This window comes from Pongo abelii, chromosome 16, assembly GCF_028885655.2.
Source record: "Pongo abelii isolate AG06213 chromosome 16, NHGRI_mPonAbe1-v2.0_pri, whole genome shotgun sequence".
Lineage (NCBI taxonomy): Eukaryota > Metazoa > Chordata > Mammalia > Primates > Hominidae > Pongo > Pongo abelii.
In genome coordinates, this window is record NC_072001.2 from 99,580,237 (window position 1) to 99,600,954 (window position 20,718).

Sequence of the window (20,718 nt, forward strand, 5' to 3'; positions counted from 1 at the left end):
GATTCAACAACACTCTGCCTCTTGCTTCATGAGCTGATGTGTAAGGGAGCTCACCAAAGACAACCCAGTGTTTGGAATGGCACAGGCTTTTGGTGGCTTTCCCAGCATCAGCCCTCTTGATGTCAAGTGCATTTGTGGGACAGTTTAGGGGTTCTAGAATTTCAAGAGGGGAAGAACTGTTAGAGGATGTTCAATCTAGCTGCCGTGAAACACTGAGGTACTACCTACCACTTGGATGCCAAGGCATTGTATGGGTGGAGATCGAAGACTTCCATTGGAAATACATTTATGGGTACAGTCGAATGGAAGTTGTCTATGAGGACCACGTATTCTTCTTTCCAGGCTCCCGTATTCTCTCCTGACACCCTAAGAAATGAAAGCCTGCTCTTTCAGTGCTGATTGAGCCTTCTAAGTAAAACAAGTGAATGTGAGTCGTTACTGCTCTGTGGATAGCATGCATTTAAATTAGGGCTTCCAGATCCCTGCATTTTCATTTTCTCATCTATCGGATGGGGCTAATACTACCTATATTGAATAGTTGTTCAGAGTTAGTGAGAATAAATTTAAAATGCCTACCACACAATGCATGGTAGCTAACATTGTGGTTAAAGGAGAAAATTCACAGGAAGGATCTTATTTGTTTTCCTGTGAACGTGCTGCATGGACTTCTGCCTGCTTACAAGGCTGTCGGGACTACAAAGAGAAAATTATCAATCAAAATTGTGATGCATCGATTAATTTAAGCCTGGAAAATACTTCAGGATATCTGAGCTGCTCTTGAAAATGCGCATTTATTAACCACACTGGTGGAATAAAGCCTCTTTTCACCACAGCACAGTGGAATCCTGATGAAGTGCTTCATCCACCAGGTAAACAGCAGGTCCAGGCTTGGCAAATCAAACGCAAGAGTGAGCATTTTCATTAGTCTTAGATTTTTAGGGGGCAGGTTCAGGAAAAAAAAATTAAGCACTTAAAATCAGGTTGTTATATATTGAGTGAAAAAAGCCAAGTTAAAAAAAGAAAGAGGCCAAAACACTGATTAGAAGGGCTACGTTATTTGATGCAAAGGTGTCTCTCCATATTTACATGGCATGGATAAGACACTGCCTTATGGCACCCAAGTGTACAGTCTACAGCAACAATTACTTTATTGATCACAGAAATCAAAATCCGTTCAACACAGAGGACTTGTTTTATTATTTGTTATACCCCAAATTACTTTGAAATAACTCAGATGAAAGCAAAATTGGAAACGATTATTTCATTGATTTTTTGAAGAAATAAATTTTCTAATTACTGAATGATCTGGCTATTTGAAAATTAGTCTTCTATTTATTTTATAATTTGACCCAGTAACACCAAACCATTTACAAATAGGGAAACCAAGCTTTAAATTTAGTCTGGGCACAGTGGCTTACGTCTGTAATCCCAGCACTTTGGGAAGCTGAGGGGGGAGGATCTCTTGAGCTCCGGAGTTCAAGACCAGCCTGGGCAATGTAGAGAGACCCCATCACTACAAAACTCAAACAGAATTAGCCAAGTATGGTGGCATGTCACCTGTAGTCCCAGCTATTTGGGAGGCTGATGTGAAAGGATCCTTTGAGCCTGGGAAATTGAGGCTGCAATGAGCTATGATCGTGCTACTGCATTCCAACGTGGGTGACAGAACAAGACCATGTCTCAAACAACAACAACAAAAATGTAGAAGAAGGAGAGAGTACATCTTAAAATTTCAAGCTTCTCAAAGAATATTCAAGAATATGGAATGGTAATTACACGAGATAAGTGAAAAAAATCAACTTAAATAATACTTACAAAATTATTCCAATTTTGTCAAGATTTTGCATGTATATATGAGCATAGGACAAAAAGATGAGTTTATGCTATAAAATGTTAGCAATGGCTTTATTTATTTTATTTATTTAATTTATTTATTTTTGAGACAGAGTCTCACTCTGTTGCCCAGGCTGGAGTGCAATGGCACGATCTTGGCTTACTGCAACCTCCGCCTACTGGGTTCAAGCAATTCTCATGCCTCAGCCTCCTGAGTAGCTGGGATTACAGGCATCTGCCACCACACCAGGCTAATTTTTGTATTTTTAGTAGAGACAGGTTTCACGGTGTTGGTCAGGCTGGCCTCAAACTCCTGACTTCAGGTGATCAGGTGATCCACCCACCTCCGCCTCCCAAAGTGCTGGGATTACAGGCGTGAGCCACCGTGCCCGGCCGAATTTTTTACTTTCTGTTGCACATCACTCCTTTATTATACTGATCTGGAAAAAGGATTTAGTACAGTTATGCTCAAATGAACACTGGACCCATGTGGCAGGGCCAAGCAACTAGAATATGATTCAGAAATCAGTGGAAGACATACTTGGACAAGACCAAGAAGCATTTCACTGCTACAAAACAAGGTGGGGAGGGATTCTAAAACACACAGCAGGAAGCACTCCTGCCCCTCAGAGGTCAAGGAGCTTGTCCCATGTTGGTATGAGGAATGGCTTATTTTCTGATGACCATATGTGGGACTATTTCAACTGCCACGAGAAACCCCAGAAGGGTTATTGTTTTGTATTATTTATATATAATATATATATATATTTTTTTTTGTAAAAATAAATGTAACACCTAAACTAAATTCAGGATTGATCCCAACCTTCTAGAGCCCGTTCCTCTGGGGTCAGAGAGGAAACAGTCATAACATCACCATGCAGGTTACATTCATCTTTCACTGAAATGACTAGAGCCCCCAGGCGGTAGCCGGACTGTAGAAGAGCACAGGACTGGCTCCACGGGGCAGACAGGCTCTCTTACTTCTCCTCATTGGTCATGGCTTAGCATGGTTCCTCCTCACAAGTCCTTAATAAACAAAGCACTTGCAAAAACCCAAGTCACTACCTTTAAACTCTCTTGGCTGAGGGGAGCTTTTCCACAGCTTAGACTGAGAACCTGTGCCCTAGAAGTGCTATTCTGACTAGATTGTATGAAGCGAGTGGGTGCAGGAGACAAAATGCCTAAAATGAAAATGGGAGCCACTGGTCCCCATCTGCAGCTACAACTGAAGATGTCTACAGATGTGGTCAGTGTGACACGTGCAGGAGGGAGGGGCAGAGGGACGCAACGGGCAGGGACAGTGCTCCTGGGGACAGTAGCCTGCCCGCTGACCTTCATTTCTTGGCCTTGCCCTGGGCAACCACAGCTTCCATGGCTTCACGCACGGTCTCTTCATCCCCCAGGAACTGCATGGGCTTGATGGGCTTCAAGATCTTGCCCAATTCATAGACAATGGGAATACCAGTAGGCAGGTTCAGCTCCATGACAGCCTCTTCAGAGAGACCCTCCAGATGCCTGACAATGCCTCAGAGGCTGTTGCCATGGGCTGCAATCAGTACCCGTTTCTCTTCCTTGATCTGGGGAACTATTTCTTCATTCCGGAAGGGCAGAGCTCCGGCAATAGCGTCCTTCAGACTATCACAGGAGGGTAGTTGATCTTCTGTGAGGTCTGCATACCTGCGATCCTTACTTATGTTGCTGTAGAAAGGATGATCCGGCTCCATTGGAGGTGGTGGGACATCATAGGAGCTCTTCCAGATCTTCACCAGGCCTCACCACGCTTTGCAGCAGTTTCTGCTTTATTGAGACCAGTTAGACCCCCATAGTGCCGCTCTTTGAGGCGCTAAGTCCTCGCTACTGGCAGCCACATCTGATCAATGGCATCTAGCACTGTCCAGAGGGTCCGGATTGTTCTCTTAAGCAGATATCAAACTCATAACCAGCATCTGGCAGCGCCTGCCCCCCGCGCTTTGCCTCCTTGTCGCCTGCCGGGCTCAGGTTGGCATGGTACCAGCCACCGAAGCGGTTCTCCAGCTTCCACGCAACCTCGCGGTGCCGGATCAGCACCAGTTTGCAGGCTGCGTGGCGGCGGGCTGGGGATGCGGCACCGACTGGGGTTCGCAGATTCCAGAGTGCTTTTTGAATATTTTGTTCTTTATACTTTTCGATATTTGCCATTTTTTTTGTAAAGAATCTGTTTTCTATTTATAACATTTTTTTCTTCAACTCTTTCATTATTTTTTTCTTCATGTTTCTTTAAGTTCCGGGATATATGCGCAGGATATGCAGGTAACAACTGCATAGCAACCCACCATGGCACACATGGATAAATGTGTGCCATGGTGATTTGCTGCACAGATCAACCCATCATCTGGGTATTAAGCCCAGCACCCATTAACTATTCTTCCTGATGCCCTGCTTCTTCCCGCCTAACACCCAGCAGATCCCAGTGTGTGGTGTTCTCCTCCCTGTGTCCATGTGTTCTCACCATTCACCTCCCACTTATAAGTGAGAAAATATGCAGATTTCTGTTCCTGCATTAGTTTGCTGAGGATAACGGCTTCCAGCTCTGTCCACGTCCCTGCAAAGGACGTGATCTCATTCGTTTTTATGGCTGTGTAGTTCCATGGTGTATATGTGCCACATTTCCTTTATCCAGTCTATCATTGATGGGCATTTGGGTTGATTCCATGTCTTTGCTATTGTGAAAACTGCGGCAATGAACATACACGTGCATGCATCTTTATGACAGAATGGGTCAAATGGTGTTTCTGCTTGTAAATCTTTGAGGAGTCATCACACTGTCTTCCACAATGGTTGAACTAATTTACACTCCCATCAATAGTGTAAAAGTATTGTTATTTATCTGCAACCTCACCAGCATCAATTGTTTCTTGACTTTTTTTTTTGAGATGGAGTTTCACTCTTGTTGCCCAGGGTGGAGTGCAGCGGTGCGACCTCAGCTCACTGCAACCTCCACCTCCCGGGTTCAAATGATTCTTCTGCCTCACCTTCCAAGTAGCTGGGATTACAGGCATGCACCACAATGCCTGGCTAATTTTTGTATTTTGAGTAAAGACAGGGTTTCACCATGTTGTTCAGGCTGGTCTCGAACTCCTGCCCTCAGGTGATCTGCCTGCCTTGGCCTCCCAAAGTGCTGGGATTACAGGTGTGAGCCACTGTGCCTGGCCCTGTTTCTTGACTTTTTAATAATCACCATTCTGATTGGTGTGAGATGGTATCTTATTGTGATTTTGATTTGCATTTCTCTAATGACCAGTGATGTTGAGCTTTTTTTCATTTGTTTGTTGGTCATCTGAATGTCTTCTTTTCAGAAGTGTCTGTTCATGTTCTTTGCCCACTTTTTAATGAGGTTGTTTGTTTTTTTCTTGTAAATTTGTTTAAGTCTCTTGTAGATTCTGGATATTAGGCCTTTGTCAGATGGATAGTTTGTAAATATTTTCCCCCATTCTGTAGGTTGTCTGTTCACTCTGATGATAGTTTCTTTTGCTGTGCAGAGCTCTTTAATTTAATTAGATACTATTTGTCAATTTTTCCTTTTGTTGCAATTGCTTTTGGTGCAAAACAGTTTTTTTATAAGAGGATTTTCTCTATCAGTTTTTAAATCAATCTGTCTTAGTCTATTTCTGCTGCTATAACAATACCACAGAATGGGTAATTCATGAATAACAGAAATCAATTTCTCACAGTTCTGGAGGCTGGAAAGTTCCCAATCAAGGCATTGACTGATTCAGTGTCTACTAAGGGGTCGCTTTCTGCTTCCCAGATGGTTCTTCATTGCTGTGTACTCCAGAGAGGACAAACGCTGTGTCCTCACATGACAGAAGGGGAAAAGGGATGGAGAGCTCTCTGAAGCCTCTTTTCTAAGGGCATTGATCACATTCAAAAATGCAGAGCCCTCATGACTTAATCATTTCCCCAAAGGCCCCACCTCTTAATACTGTTGCATTGGGGATTAAGTCTTAACATGAGTTTCGGAAGGACACAGGCATTCAAATGATAGCAATTACCAAACATCATGTTTTCATTTTAAATTAGATCCTCATTTTTATGAAATTAGAAATGAACATTTTCCCAAAGCCATTATGTTTTTGACTGTTTCCATGAACTTTTTTTGGTGACATCCACTCTGTTAAGTTATTCTTGATTTCTTAAAATAAGAACCAGTGAAACCCAAGTCCAAAACATCATATGGGATCAGATAACAAACTTCATTTTCTTCTTTGGGTGGCAGTCTTCTTTTTTGACCCCTTTACTGCAAAGACCAAGAATTGTTACTTCTGATCACACATGGGTGCTGAGAAGGCTGCTAGGATCATTTGACTATGGAAGACAATAGAATGGTAAACAGGAATGATCATGTGGATCATTCTAGAAGAGAGGAAAGCCCAAAGAAATTTCCCAAGGCCTCACAACTAGTTTTTGGCTTATCCAGGTGAGATATTCTGTTATTCATTATTCTAAACTGATGCCACAATCATTTATGCTATCGTCCATCTCCAAATAATGTTACGTGACTTGACTGTCTTGTTTTATGGAGGCTTCAGATGGATAATGGCTACCATTTGTCATTTTAAAATAGAGAAAAATCCTCTTTCCTCAACAATCTTTTCTTTATTCACAATGTAAATTAATACTAACAAGCCCTCTCAAGCTGGATCCTTAAGCTTTGAGGGGAACTTTCAGTGTCTCACCCACTTCAGAAGTGTTTACTTATCATCAGCAGTAAGTATGATAGTTCAAAGCAGCATTGCCTGTTTCTGAAAATCAATTCCATAGTAGACTTTGCTGCCTCAGCTTTTTTTGGACTAACTCTTATAAAAATGACTGGTTCTGGCTTCGGAAGTCCTGGGTTGGGGTCCAGTTTTCCCACATAATCACTGTATAAACTCATTCAGGTTGTTTAACTTCCCTGATTATCCAATGATAAAGTGCTAAATCATCACAAAACATTTCATTTTAAATTGCTTTATACTTAAAATCGTTATTTTTGTATGGATCTCCCAATTTTTCTTATTAGAGCAGCTCAAGTATTATGTTTCCAAAGCAGAGCTCTTTAAACCTTGTTTTCTTTTCTCCCCTTCTCTCTCTCTCTCTCTCTCTCACTCTCTCTCTCATACTAATGTGCTCACACCTACACCACTTCTCTCTCCCTTTGTTTCAGAGTACTTAACTCCAGGGTAACTTAAGTTGCCGTTTACTAATAGGTGCAACTTGTGTTAAAGGATGAGCATTTTGAAGAACTAGATGAAAACTCAGTTGGAAAAGCACAGGAAGCCTCTAAATGAGAGACAGCTGAGTTGGGACAAGCACACAGAGTGAAGACTAAACTACGCCCATGCAAGGTGCAGGTAGGTGGGCTACATTCACATGATCCTCTTGCTTTCTCTGCTGGTGCGCTGGACTTGAGGGCACTGTTTAGGATTAGGTACAATGGTGCCTGGGGGAAGGGATGAGGGAAGGGGGAAATCTTATCTGGTTGCTTTTAGGCTGTGCTTGCCTGGGGGAGTCACATTTTTCTAATTTGTACAAAGGTGTCATGTGGATTAATTGGAGTTGTGGTTGAATTAGTCTAAATTTCAGCAAAAACTACTATGAGTAAATATTGAGTCACTGAGAAAGATTTTATTTTTTACTTTTAGAGACGAAGTCTCGTTCTTTTGTCCAAGCTATCATACCTCACTGCAGCCTCCCACTCCTGGGCTCAAGTGATCCTCCTGCTTCAGCATCCCTAGTAACTAGGATTACAGACATGAGCCACTGCGCCTGGCGATTTTTAATAGACAGGTCAGGAAATGCCCAAATTATAGCCGGGGTCTAGGTTACACAAAGGTGGGAACTCTGATGGATCTGAAAGAAAAGGTGGACCATCTTTCTAAGATGGGTCTACATCAATGCATTGACTGCTTTAGTCAAATGCTTTTATGAAAAACTAAATGTTGCTTGCTATTGAAACAGCAGAGTGACACATATTGTTGACAACTCATGTACATAAATATTCTTGGATCTAGTGACTCTAAAATATCATAAGAAAATTGAAAAAACAGATGCAATTAACGCTTAATTTCGCTTGATTTTTGTGAGCGGGGTTTGGAGGGCCTTTCTCCTTTACTCTGGGCCTAATGTCATTTTTGGTTGTCCCTTGGCCCACTTAAATCAGCCTCCAGTCTTTGAAAAGAGGCCATGGCACACTTTAGATAGGAAGCAGACAAAATAAGGTCAAACAAAAGTCAGAGTAAGGTTGGCCGCAATTCTTCTTCTCACGCATTTCAAATTAAGAGGGACAGTAAGGGTTAACTATAAAGTATTCCACCTTGAACCCCCGCACTCTCTTTATCTAGCACACCATAATAAAAGATCAAGAGTTCCTGCTTATTATCTTATTTTTCCTGCTTGCTCCACCAGGCGAAGGCCCAGTCTGGTTATGGATTAACACGGTGATCAATAGTAAGCCTGCTGTCTCTCTCTCGGCAGGGGAAAATGAACTCAAAATGCAGTCAAACTCTTATTGATCAAGGATATAGGTCTCACTTTCATTACCTCTGTCTCCTGATAACCCACAAATACTGTGATGAGTTGCTAATCTCTCTGATTTTCAATGGACCCTTCACCCTTCCTGTCTGCACATTGCAGCTTTTATTTTCATCTTGATACACACTCTGTGTAATTCATGTAGCACTAACTCTCACTCTCTTACCGTCAGTCCTGGTCAATCAGAGTTAATAATATCGCTCTTCACTGGGGATGGAGGCTTCAGCCAGTTCAAAATAGAATGTCTCCAAGCGAGGCAAGGAAATGCAAGATGCAGACAGCTCCTTTCAAGGACAGAGAGATGTGAAGTCTTCTTGGTGAAGCAACACTCAAATCCCAAGATCTGACCTGCTTCTGCCAAGGTAGAGGATTCACAAACTTAAACGTTCAAGTTTCTTGCATGGCTAATTTTATCTTGGTTTCTGTTTCTCAGAGGACCCGAACTGAGTGATGCAAAGCTTTTTATCCTGGTGGTGCTAGGAGTGGGTCCCCTCCTTCCTGGTGCCTAAATGGTCATGCAATTTCTATGAAATAGCTGTAGAAAATAACATGGGAACCTAGAGAGAAGCGGACCTTTAAAATATTGTGCTTATTTATTTATTTATTTGAGACAGAGTCTCACTGTGTTGCCCAGGCTGGAGTGCAGTGGTGCGATCTTGGCTGACTTCTGCCTCCTGGGTTCATGCGATTCTCCTGCCTTAGCCTCCTGAATAGCTGGGATTACAGACACGCACCACCACACCCGGCTAATTTTTGCATTTTTAGTAGAGATGGGGTTTTACCTTGTTGGCCAGGTTGATCTTGGACTCCTAACTTCAACTGATCCACCCACCTTGGACTCCCAAAGTGCTGGGATTACAGGCATGAGCTACCACGCCTGGCCTTTTTATTTTATTTTTTATCTATCTATCTATCTATCTATCTATCTATCTATCTATCTATCTATCTATCAATCATCTATCTATCTATCTATCATCTATTATCTGTCTATCTATTGACATGGTTATGAGACTGTCTAAATTTTTTTTTTTTTTTTTTTGGTGGAGACAGGATTTCGCCATATTGCTTAGGCTGACCTCGAACTCCTAGGCTCAAGCGATCCACCTGCCTCTGCCTCCCAGAGTGCTGGGATTACAGGAGTGAGCTGTCATGCCTGGCCTGTGTTGATTTCTTTAATTAAAGGTAGAGCAGTATAACAGAAGCAATGTGGCTTTTGAGTCAAAAGCCCTACTTTAGAGTCTTAGATCGTCCACTTATGCAGGGAAACGAGGACATCGTGGAAAAAAATGTATCACTTAACTTTTGTTTAGAAAATTTTCATCTGCTTTATAGATAAAAATGGTCTTCCTTTCCAACTTAGATTTGGCAGAATGGCTCCCGCAAAGAAGGGCGGCGAGAAGAAAAAGGGCCATTCTGCCATCAATGAGGCGGTGACCCGAGAATACTCCATCAACAAGTGTCCCCTTGGGCACTCTAAGAGATTCGAAAATTTGCCATGAAGGAGATGGGAACTCCAGATGTGCACATGGATACCAGGTTCAACAAAGCTGTCTGGGCCAAAGGAATAAGGAATGTCCCATACCAAATCCGTGTGCGGTTGCCCAGAAAACATAATGAGGATGAAGATTCACCAAATAAGGCACTATACTTTCGTTACCTATGTACCTGTTACCACGTTAAAAAAATCTACAGTCAATGTGGATGAGAACTAATCGCTGATCAAATACGTTAAATAAAGCTGTAAAATTAAAAAAAAAAAAAAAAAAAAGGACCCAAATCAGTTTTAGGAAAGTGATTCCTGTCACAAGCATGGTTATTTTTTTAGTTTGTTAATAACATAACTTTACTGCCATTTTTGGGGGGATTCTGCGACATATGACTTTTTTAAAGCAAAGCAAAAAGAAAGGAAAAAAACCCTTCAAATTTCATAATGTGTGATGTTGCTTGGGCATTTGGCTTATCAGAGATCCTCAAGTATAAAATGGCATTGAACACAGGTATAAAAAAGACAACTAATACTGTTTTCCTCGGCTGAATTGTTAGAATTGAATTCAAACAAACAATGGTTGCTTTTACCTCTTTGATATAAAACCCCGGGAAGGCTCACCCACCTGAATCACTTTTGTGAGTAAAATCATAATATTTTCTGCTGCCAAACTGATTAAAATAAGTTACCATGACACCAGTTCCTCATTCCTGAAGAAGATATGAGATGACCAGCTGCAACTAAGCAAATATTTTGCTCGCGTTCAGCCCATAGGGTCTGAATGCTGTTTTCCAGCTCCAGTCCAAACAATTTGCACACCTGTTGAAGAGAAAGTAAAATATGACAGTGGTACAAACTCCGGGGGATTAAAGCGATTTTCACTGAGCTCTTAAAGCTGAGGTAATTGCAGGTCTCATTTTCTTCTTTTGTTCTGCAGAGCTGCATGTGAAATTTGACAACAAAGTCCTCGTCCCCTTTTTTGCAAGGGACTGGGTGGCAATTTATCCAGTTTTCCCCCTTTCCTCTGTGCTGAGTCACTTTTGAAATTCTCTCATTTCCTTTGGCTTCATGGGATAAGATAAAAGGAAAATCTATCCAGGACAGGCTTTTGTTTATTGGGCAGATTTTGGAAGTAACTGTAGAAGTATGTTTTTTTTTTTTTAACCTATTCTTTTAAAATTCTGATATCAGACAGCTGAGAGAATGAGAGGAAAAGGGGGTTGGTGAAGGCTGGTGAGAAAGCTTACCCCGCTTATTTTGTAAACACAGGAGGAGAAGGCACTCAGGGAATGCTCCTGTCTTGGTGTTCTCTGTGTTCTCATGGTGTGCAGTGTCATATACGTCCAGTCTCTGATTTGCTATACTTCCCAGGCTGAACATATGCTGCACAATACCTTTGATGTTGCCACAATTGTGTGTGTGATCTTCAATCACGGATGTCATCAAATTTTATTAAACTTAATATAGATAAAACCAAGACATTATTGATTAGTTCTGCCATGCAAACCTCCCAGGCTTCCTCTTCGAGTGGTTTTCTTCTGGGGAAGCTGTCTTTATCCTTTCAATAATGCTCATGCCCTTGGAGCCACTGTGGCTTCTGAGTTTTCTTTTGAAGCCCACATCAATCATATAATTAAGACAAAGTTGTATTAATACAACTACAGCAATCTTGCCATATTGGAAGGCATGTTCTCTGGTCTGCTGGCGCAGGTTTAACTCATGCCCCTCTTTCATGTGGGCATAATTACTACTGTTCTTTTTTAGGGTTCTTCGTGGTATATTTTCTGTTAATCCAAATTTAACCAGACACACTCCTGTTTGGGTTTAAACTTTTCTATCTTATTAGTAGGATTAACTGGATTCTGACAAAGAAGGTCAGATTCTCTTTCCCCTTTGTAGACATCTTCTCAGCCACTCTATCCATGAGTGCTGTCTGGTGGCATCCAAGCATGGCCAAACATTCGGATAAAAAATGAAGAATCCAGAAAATCTCCCAGATGCCCCAGGTGACCAGATATTTGGTGTCAGATGGGCATAGCATCCAGATCACTGAATTTTTCTTAAAATTATTTTCCAAATCTTGCTGTCAGGGAGTTTTTGGCATGAGACAAACACATGCAATTTCCAAGCCCCACCCCTGCCCCCATCCTACTGCCTTCCCTTTTCTGCCACACTATTGGCTAATCTTGCTATGTTTTTCTCTCCTTCCTCTTTCCCTGTATTTGTGTTGTGGGTTCAATCTTAACATCTAATAGGAAAACATGGAATGGAAGGCAGGTGGGGGAGCTCAAGTTTGGGAATGAGACCTAGGCAGGTGGCAGTTCTAGCTGGATTTCTGATCAGCCATGTTTCTACTTTCTAAGACATACGACTTTGCTTTTCAACCAGGTATCTGCATTCTTGGAAAGAAGGAAACCTACTTTCAGATGAAAACATCACATTTCTCTGAAGAAAAAGCCTTTGGTTTTAGTTTGAAGAGGGTTGGCCTCCTGCTGAACTTGAAAAAAAAATCTCACTTTTAAAACACAAGCAACAGATGAATAACCTTTTCCTTCATCATGTCTAGTGATTAAAGCATACGGTTCTCAGTTTAAATAAGATCATAAAATATCTTCACTATAGGTTCATGTTTGAGAATTATTTCATGAGCTGTTGGCAATTCAGCATCTGCTAGAGGTTTGTTCAAACATCTCATATTCATTTAGGATTTTAGATTTTTTTTTCTAAATTAGCTGGGCCATTTACTCAGTTTCCTGGAGTAATGCCTTCCATTGTACATCAGTGTTGTGAACCCAGTCACTGGCACTCATAAATGTCCACGGAGGAACGGTGCATTTGTACAAAGTATTTGTACAACTTTTAAAAAAATCCTAGCTGACCTTAGTGACTTTTTCACAAAAACCTTATAGAAAAGTCATGCACTACTTTTTGACTTGAGTTTTATTCCTAAAAGTTTTGTCAGTGGAAACAGGTACTTACCATTTCTTTTAGCAAAAAAAAAAAAAAAAAAAAAAAAAAGGAAAAGAAAAGAAAAAAAGGAAAGCTGTTTGCCCAATGCATTTCCTGTTTGGCCTCAGCTAACAGGAATCTGCCCCTAATCTTGTTACCAGTGTTGAGCATCTCAGGGACATGAGAGCATCTGTTCCCTTTGCTACATTTGGAAAAGTGGTTTTCAACCTTAGCTGCACATTAGCATTATTGGAACAGTTTAAAAACATATATTGAAGCCTGAGATCCACCCCCAGAAACTGGGATTTAGTTGAACTTTGGCTTATAGCTTATTTGGTGAACTATTTTGGAAATTGGTGGAGTAGATAGACATAATAAACAAACTACTTTAAATCTTATGTTAAGAGTAAGACAGGATACACATACATATATGCAGAATACAAATAAGCAAGCAAAGTAACTAGCAGTTGGGTCAGGGAAAAGCCACTTAATCTGCGTGGCTTTCCTTCCTCATTGTAATCACCAAGTTCCCGTCTGCTGTAGGACATCACTGTGATCTGGGGTTCCCTGCCAGCCCTCCTCAGTCCTTGGCCTCTCGTTCTTCACATTGGTCCAATCTTCTGCAGCAGGCATAATCTTTTATGCCTGCTGTTTCCATTCTTTCTTTCTCAAGACCCTCAAATGACTTCCCATTAGCTTCTGGGTCATATTCAAATTATTACCTATTGGTTTCAAGACCTTAAGTCAGGCAATCCTTTTTTATGTCACTTTTAATCTCTCCCCTTCCTGCTCCATTTGTGGCTGTCAGAATCATCTTCACCAAGCAACCCTTGTTCCTCTGTCTCTCTCTCTCTCTCTTCTTCTGAGCCCTGCTTGCTTTAGCCTATCAGGGAAACTTTCTAGATTATGCCCACCTGACTTCAACCAGGGGATGCTTCTCACACAAATCATGGAGAGATGACCAGAGGAAGGTATTTAAAAAACACAGATGGAATCATTTGTATTCTTTGCACACTATCCACATCACTTGGTGGTTCCCCCAAATCACTAGTCAATACATTGTCTTTTCTCTCTTCTTGCCTGTGTTTCCTAGCACTACTCAGTAAATCCTTAAAATGGAAATAGAAACCAATACCCTAGATTTGGAGCAAATGTGATTAATTCATTGTTGTAAAATATGTCAGGAAGTAATGCAAGAACCCAATTGTTGTTTTAACATTAATTCAGATCTCCTGAGATGGATTTTCTAGCTTATAAATACTTTTACAATGGGTCACCAAGTCTCTCACTTTGAGTTAATTTTCTAATCATCTCTTAGATAAAAGAGGAAGAAGGAAAGCCATCATACATATCTTATAGTCTCTGGATATCTTCCCTTTATGCATACTAAGCATTCAACACATATTTTTTTGATGAAGTAAAACTAGCCTCAAAACTTTTTTGACAACTGGGTGCAGTGGCTCATGCCTGTAATCCCAGCACTTTGGGAGGCCAAGGTGGGCAGATCACTTGAGGTCAGGAGTTTGAGACCAGCCTGGGCAACATGGTGAAATCCTGTCTCTACTAAAAATATGAAAACGTAGCTGGCTTTGGTGGCACCTGCCTGTAATCCTAGCTACTCGGGAGGCTAAGTTGGGAGGATCACCTGAGCCCAGGAAGTTGAGGCTGTAGTGAGCTGAGATTGTGCCACTGCACTCCAGCCTCAGGCATGGGAGTGATACTCTGTCTCAAAAACAAACAAACAAACAAAAAACAAAAACTTTTTTTTTTACTTCCTGGACTATTTGTAACAGAATCACCAGTTAGGGTGTGTGTGTATGTGTGTGTGTGCATGTGTGTGTGTAGAGGGTTGCCTGTTAAAGTAGTTTGGGGCCCTCAAACTGGATTTACTACATTTTAGCAAACACCAGGGGATTTTTATAGACACTAAAATTTGAAAACCACTGCCTTATGATAATATTCAGAAATACTGTTATAAATTTTATCTAGCATTCAGAATCTATCAGCTCAGTGAAACAAACACCCAATTAAGAGACAAGAGGCTTTTTCCTCCATCCTACCCCTATATCTATATCTTACAATGTGCAGTTACTAAAGCTCTGGGAAGTCAGTCTCATATGTAAATCTTTTGTTTACATCATTTATCACATTACAGAAATGAAATCATAGTCAATTTCACAATAGTCTAGCCGGCTAATGAGCTATGCTTATCATTAGTTCTCTTTCAGTCTTGAGCTTCTCTCTTTGACCATCAAATGAAAGAAATAAAACAGCATGCTACAGGACATTATTTTAAACTTTTTAAATTCAGGGAGACTTCATATGTAGAAAAACAATGTTTGGAAGTGGCAATATATTCAAACCTATACTGATCTGAAGCTAGCAACCACCAACAGTTATAATGCAAATAATAATTAATGTAAGATGAATACAAATAGAGATTCTGATTGTCCTAAAAAGATGTTCCTTTTTAGGCTGTTCCTTGAGTCGATCATGATAAAGCAAACATACTGTTTTAAGGACGATGGGGCAGTGCTTACGCTGCTTTCTTTCTGGTCTGTGTTGGGCCTCTTAGGGTCACTCTACAGGATGGAGGAGAAAGACACCACCGGGGAATACAAGAGGGAAGTAAAAGGAGCCAGATAGACCCCATTCACACACATTTACAATGATTTTACTACAATTTTACACCCCTTAGGGATTATTATTATTATTATTTTGATGGAGTCTCGCTCTGTTTCCAGGCTGGAGTGCAGTGCGTGATCTCCACTCGATGCAACTTCCGCCTCCCGGGTTCAAGCCATTCTCCTGCCTCAGCCTCCCAAGTAGCTGGGACTACAGGTGCCCACCACCACGCCCGGCTAATTTTTGTATTTTTAGTAGAGACGGGGTTTTACCGTGTTAGCCAGGATGGTCTGGATCTCCTGACCTCGTGTTCCGCCTGTCTCGGCCTCACAAAGTGCTGGGATTACAGGCGCGAGCCATTGCCCACCCCCACCTGCCACCGCCCCATTTAGGGATTTCCATAGCTTCCATTCAAACCAGCTGCTGTATGCTTTGGCTGCTTTTCTCAGAGTCCTTGGAGGACTGAGACATTTGGGGGAAATTTACATTGCACGTTCACCACCCAAATGGGAAGTTCACAGTTCACCAGTGGAATTTTACTTTCTACACTTAAGGGTTTCTTGAAGCCCTTTAAGATCCTGAAGGAAAAGAAAGCCAGAACCAAATAAGAGCTGCTTAAATAAATGATTTAAAGGATATTTGATGAATTATTAACTTTTTGGGTGAGGTGTCAAATACAGGGTGTCTCTCTCTCTCTGGGATAGTATGCATGCCATAGGATCATTGTGAAGATCAATAGAGGTAATCCATGGCAAAGTGCTGAGCGACATGCATGGTGTTTAGTCTCCTTATTGCTGTCTTTAATGCTATTTCTATTAACTGTATCTTCAATATATAAAACATACAATAGACATTGTCCAGTGTAATTTAAAACTATGTTAAATTTTAAAATGAAATACATGAAAACTTTAACAATTGGCTCCCAAGGCAATCCTAGATTTGAATTCCACTGGATTCAAATGTGTGTATAGTCTCCTTATTGCTGTCTTTAATGCTGTGTAGTCTCCTTATTGCTGTCTTTAATGCTATTTCTATTAGCTATATCTTTGATATATAATAACATACAATAGACATTGTCCAGTATAATTTAAAACCATGTTAAATTTTAAAATGGAATATTTGAAAACTTTAACAATTGGCTCCCAAGGCAATCTTAGGTCTGAATTCCATTGGTCCAGGAATGTGGTACACCCTACAAGGCCCAGTCGCCCTTCACAAAGTTGATGGAATCAGTTTTTTGCTGCCCCTGGAGGAGCAAGCAGAGATTTGACAAGGTGATCAGACAGACATCTTTGGGTGCTTGTTCTACCTGACTTAAGGTGTGATTGGCTCCTTTGGTGTGGGCACTAGGCCACCAGACGGGCAAAACTTCCTCTCTCCTCCAAACACAGGCCTCTGAGCAGAATGACTTTTCATTACCAATGAATTCTTTATAGTCTTGTTTTATTTTTTTTCAATGAGTTGCTTTTATTTTTGTCAACAAACTGTGTCATTTACCATAGTAAGAAAACTCCTGTTGTTGGAGGTCTTTATCAGAGTTCCTACAAATCAGGTTAATTGGTGATCAACAGAGCTTTTCTGTCTTTAATGAGGCCTAGTAGCCCAAGGCAAGGCCTACCTCTTGATAAGGGACTTTCTTTTTTTCTTACTCTGAACTCTTTGATCACTTAAAAAAAAGAAAGAAAGAAAGAAAGAAACCAGGAAGAACAACCACCGGGAATGTCATTGTTCTTTAATTGCCTGATTACCAAATGTTGGAGATAAAAGATAGATGTTCTCAATTAGTAACATTTACATAGATTAGCATCACTAACAAGCCTCATTAGTAGCTGCTGATTTTTGTTTAGATGGTGTCCCAAGTCATTTGCTCTCTCTCTGAATGTGCGATCGAATGCACCTTTAGTATGACAAAACATTGCCTTCTAATCTATTTCCATTAATCAAACTGTAAGGCATTTTAATACACAGACAGGTTTTTAATTAATTAAAAGTTATTATTACCTAGTGTAACACAAAAGGTTTCATGTGTTAATAAAGTTTCACAAACTGTTTCTAAACTCTGGCTATATTTTATAGAACATAAACACCTTCATTGGATTAATCACAGCACAAACACATCTCCATTCACATAGATGAGCATCATAGAAATACAGTCCATTTACCATGTGCCTGCCATGTGCCTTGAATTTTACATAGACCATCTCCTTAATCTGCCAACAGTCATGTGAGGGAGGTAATAGAAGACTCACTACTGCGCGTGCACACAAACACACACACACATACACACACACACACACACAGTGAAGGTTCAGTGTGTAAGTGAAATGCCCAGGACAACTCAGACCTACCTTCGAGTCCAAAGTCTACGCTCGTTTCACGGACTTTGAAAGGATACCTTCTGCCTTCCACATGCATCCAGAGAAATAATTCATTGATATTCTGGGCAGAAGCGAATGTTTGAGATAACCTACAACTAACCATAAATCATATTCTAAACCTCATCATTCACTTTTTAATTTTTGAAGACAAATGGAAAATAAACAAATAAAACTATGCAATAAACACATTTTGTAAATAGAAGGATTTGAGATATTTAAATTTATAACAACTATGAACATCAAAAATCTAAAAATCTGAAATTTAAAGATTTTGTAAATATATACAAATTTTATACCACTGTAAGTGGATAGGTGTAGTATATGTTTGTCAAGGGAAATATTTTTTCAACTATTTTGATGAAAATATAAATTCATTGTATTTACATCTTATGGAAAAAAACACATCTCCAATATCATGATAAATATTTCATAAAGGAACAAAATATGTTTTCAGACTCTACGATATCAATTTAAATTTCTTACAAATATGAGTATGGAAGCCACAAAATAGATTTTAAAACAACCAATATTTGATTAAAACATCAAGGGATGGACACATTTCAAAAGACTGAGAAAGGTATTCTAATGTAGAACAAAATTTTTAAAAATGTTGATGTTGGCCATGCAAAGAAAGGTGGGATACAGAGTTTTGCACTATTATTTCAAGTGAATCTTGATATAAACCAGCAACTCTGTGTAAACGCAATTCCAAAAGGAAAACATTGGAGGGAAAGTTTTGTGAAAGAAATGTAGTCTTTATTCCGCTTGGGGTACACTGTGTTTCTTTGAGAGTACGTGAAGTAAAATGACAATTCTGAAATCTTATAAAGGAATCTGATTAATATTTTCTTTTCCTTTTTATTTTTAGACATGAGGTCTCTCTTTGTTGCCCAGGCTGGAGTGCAATGGTGTGGTCATGGCTCACTGCAGCCCCAAACTCCTGGGCTCAAGCAATCATCCCACCTCAGCCTCCTGATAAGTAGCTAGGACTACAGATGCATGCCACCACACCCAGTGTCTTATTAATATTTTCGATTTGAGTTTATAAAACCTTGAATGAGTAGCTTCAATGAGAAGAAATTTAATGTAGCTTAAATGAAAAGAATGTGATTCAACGAGGGCATCTGGTTCATTGTCCCTTTATGGGATTTGATTTAGGGTTGTTAAAATTTGTGAGTGTATTTTTTTTTCTGCTATCAGCACCTATCAACGGTCACCCTAAAACAACTTTAGCTCATTACCTTTTCTCTTCCCTTCCTCCCCTCCAGCTCCCCCTACTCCTAACATTCTATTTAACTGCCCTTCTTAGGATCACTGATGAGATTTAAATGACAGGTATCCTCTCTCTCTCTCTCTCTTCCCATTTTTTTTGACCTCTGGGCAGCATTGGACACAGCTAACCAACTCCTCCTTCTTGAATCACTTTCTTTTTTAGCTTCCACTCGCTCCAGGTTCTCCTTTTCAGTTTCTTTTTCTTCCTTCCTTTTCTTAACCTCTAAATGTGTTGTGCTCCGGGGCTCAGTCCTTAGCCTTTCTGCTTTGTGTGTACACTCTCCCTAGATGGTCTCATTTGTTCCCACTCTCTAAGTACTATCTAAAGCATTATCACTTTCGGTTTTCTCTTCCAGGCTTTATCTCCCTTCTAAGCTCCAGATGTATTATCTAGCTGCTTAGTTTACATCTCTTCCTGGCTGACTAATAGGGATCTCAAACTGAATGTGTATGAAACATGTCCTGAATTTCTACCCTCTTCCTCAATGATCCCTGTCCCTGTTCTCCTCCGGTCTTTCCTGTCTAAATAAATACCACTGACACACACTCAATGCGTTAGGCCAAAGTTATGATTCACTCTTGGTTCTCCATTCTCTCTCATTCCCTCGTATTCAATCCCTCATGTAGTTTTATTCACCCTACCTTCAATATAACTGGACCACTTCTTGCCATCCCAACCACTCTCTTCCCAGACTGGACCAGAACTGTACAGCTGCAGTGGCTCTTCGACCTCATCTTCCAGCTTCCATTGTGGTGCACCTATAATCTCACCTCCACGTAGAAAAGTGAACTCTTAAATGTCCAAGTTGGCTCAAGTTCCCTCTCAACTGCTTCTCCACTGGTTTCCCATCACCAGCAGGGCACCCCTTGATGATGAGCTCCTCAACCACCACATGCCAATCCCTGCAGCTCCTTCTGCTCCCGTGTGCCTCGTGGACACTGCCCTCTTGCCTCATGGCACTCTGCACCTCGCTCCCTTCACCCACCTCTGCTCAGGCTGTGCTTGCAGCTCTTCTCATGACTTCCTCTTTCCTACCATTCAGAGCTCTGCTCACTTCCCAGGGACAACTCCACAGACCATTTCCTCCTTAGTCCAGCCTCATATTGTGCCTTGTTTTTAAAATGACACTTATCACTGTCACTTTTTTGTTTAATCTTATTACTCTAGTCCTAGAATAATGCCTGACACTTAGTATGTGCTAAATAAATATATAAACAAATAACAGAATTATTACCAAGTTAGGGATGGGCAAATTAATACACACAGAGGTTGAGGCTCTCCTGAAATTTCCATGATGTGGGGAACTTACTGTGTACTTACCTCTTGTCTCAAAGGGCTTCATCAAAGCCATCTAAGCCTCAGTGGCTGAGGGCCTGGATGCTCTGGGAAATGCCCCTGAAGCTGCCCTCCACAGCTCTTGGGACCATTCAAGTTCTGCCTTCTGCCCCTCCATGCCATTCCAAACCCTCTTACTGCTGTGAGCCTGCATTCTCCTTTCTGTCTGGTCAGATGGCACCAATCTTGCTCTATAGACTGAAATCAGTGCCCCACACTCCAGCCAAGTAGAGCAGTTCAGACTTGTTGGACTTAGTTATCTAGGTGTCTTTCCACCTGGCTTTTAC

General features: G+C 40.8%; 1 pseudogene; it reads right to left on the bottom strand.

The window, feature by feature from the left end:
* Positions 1–3,167: 3,167 nt before the first annotated feature.
* LOC100439414 (phosphoglycerate mutase 1-like) lies at positions 3,168–20,051 on the bottom strand (annotated as a pseudogene).
* Between the last annotated feature and the right edge of the window lie 667 nt (positions 20,052–20,718).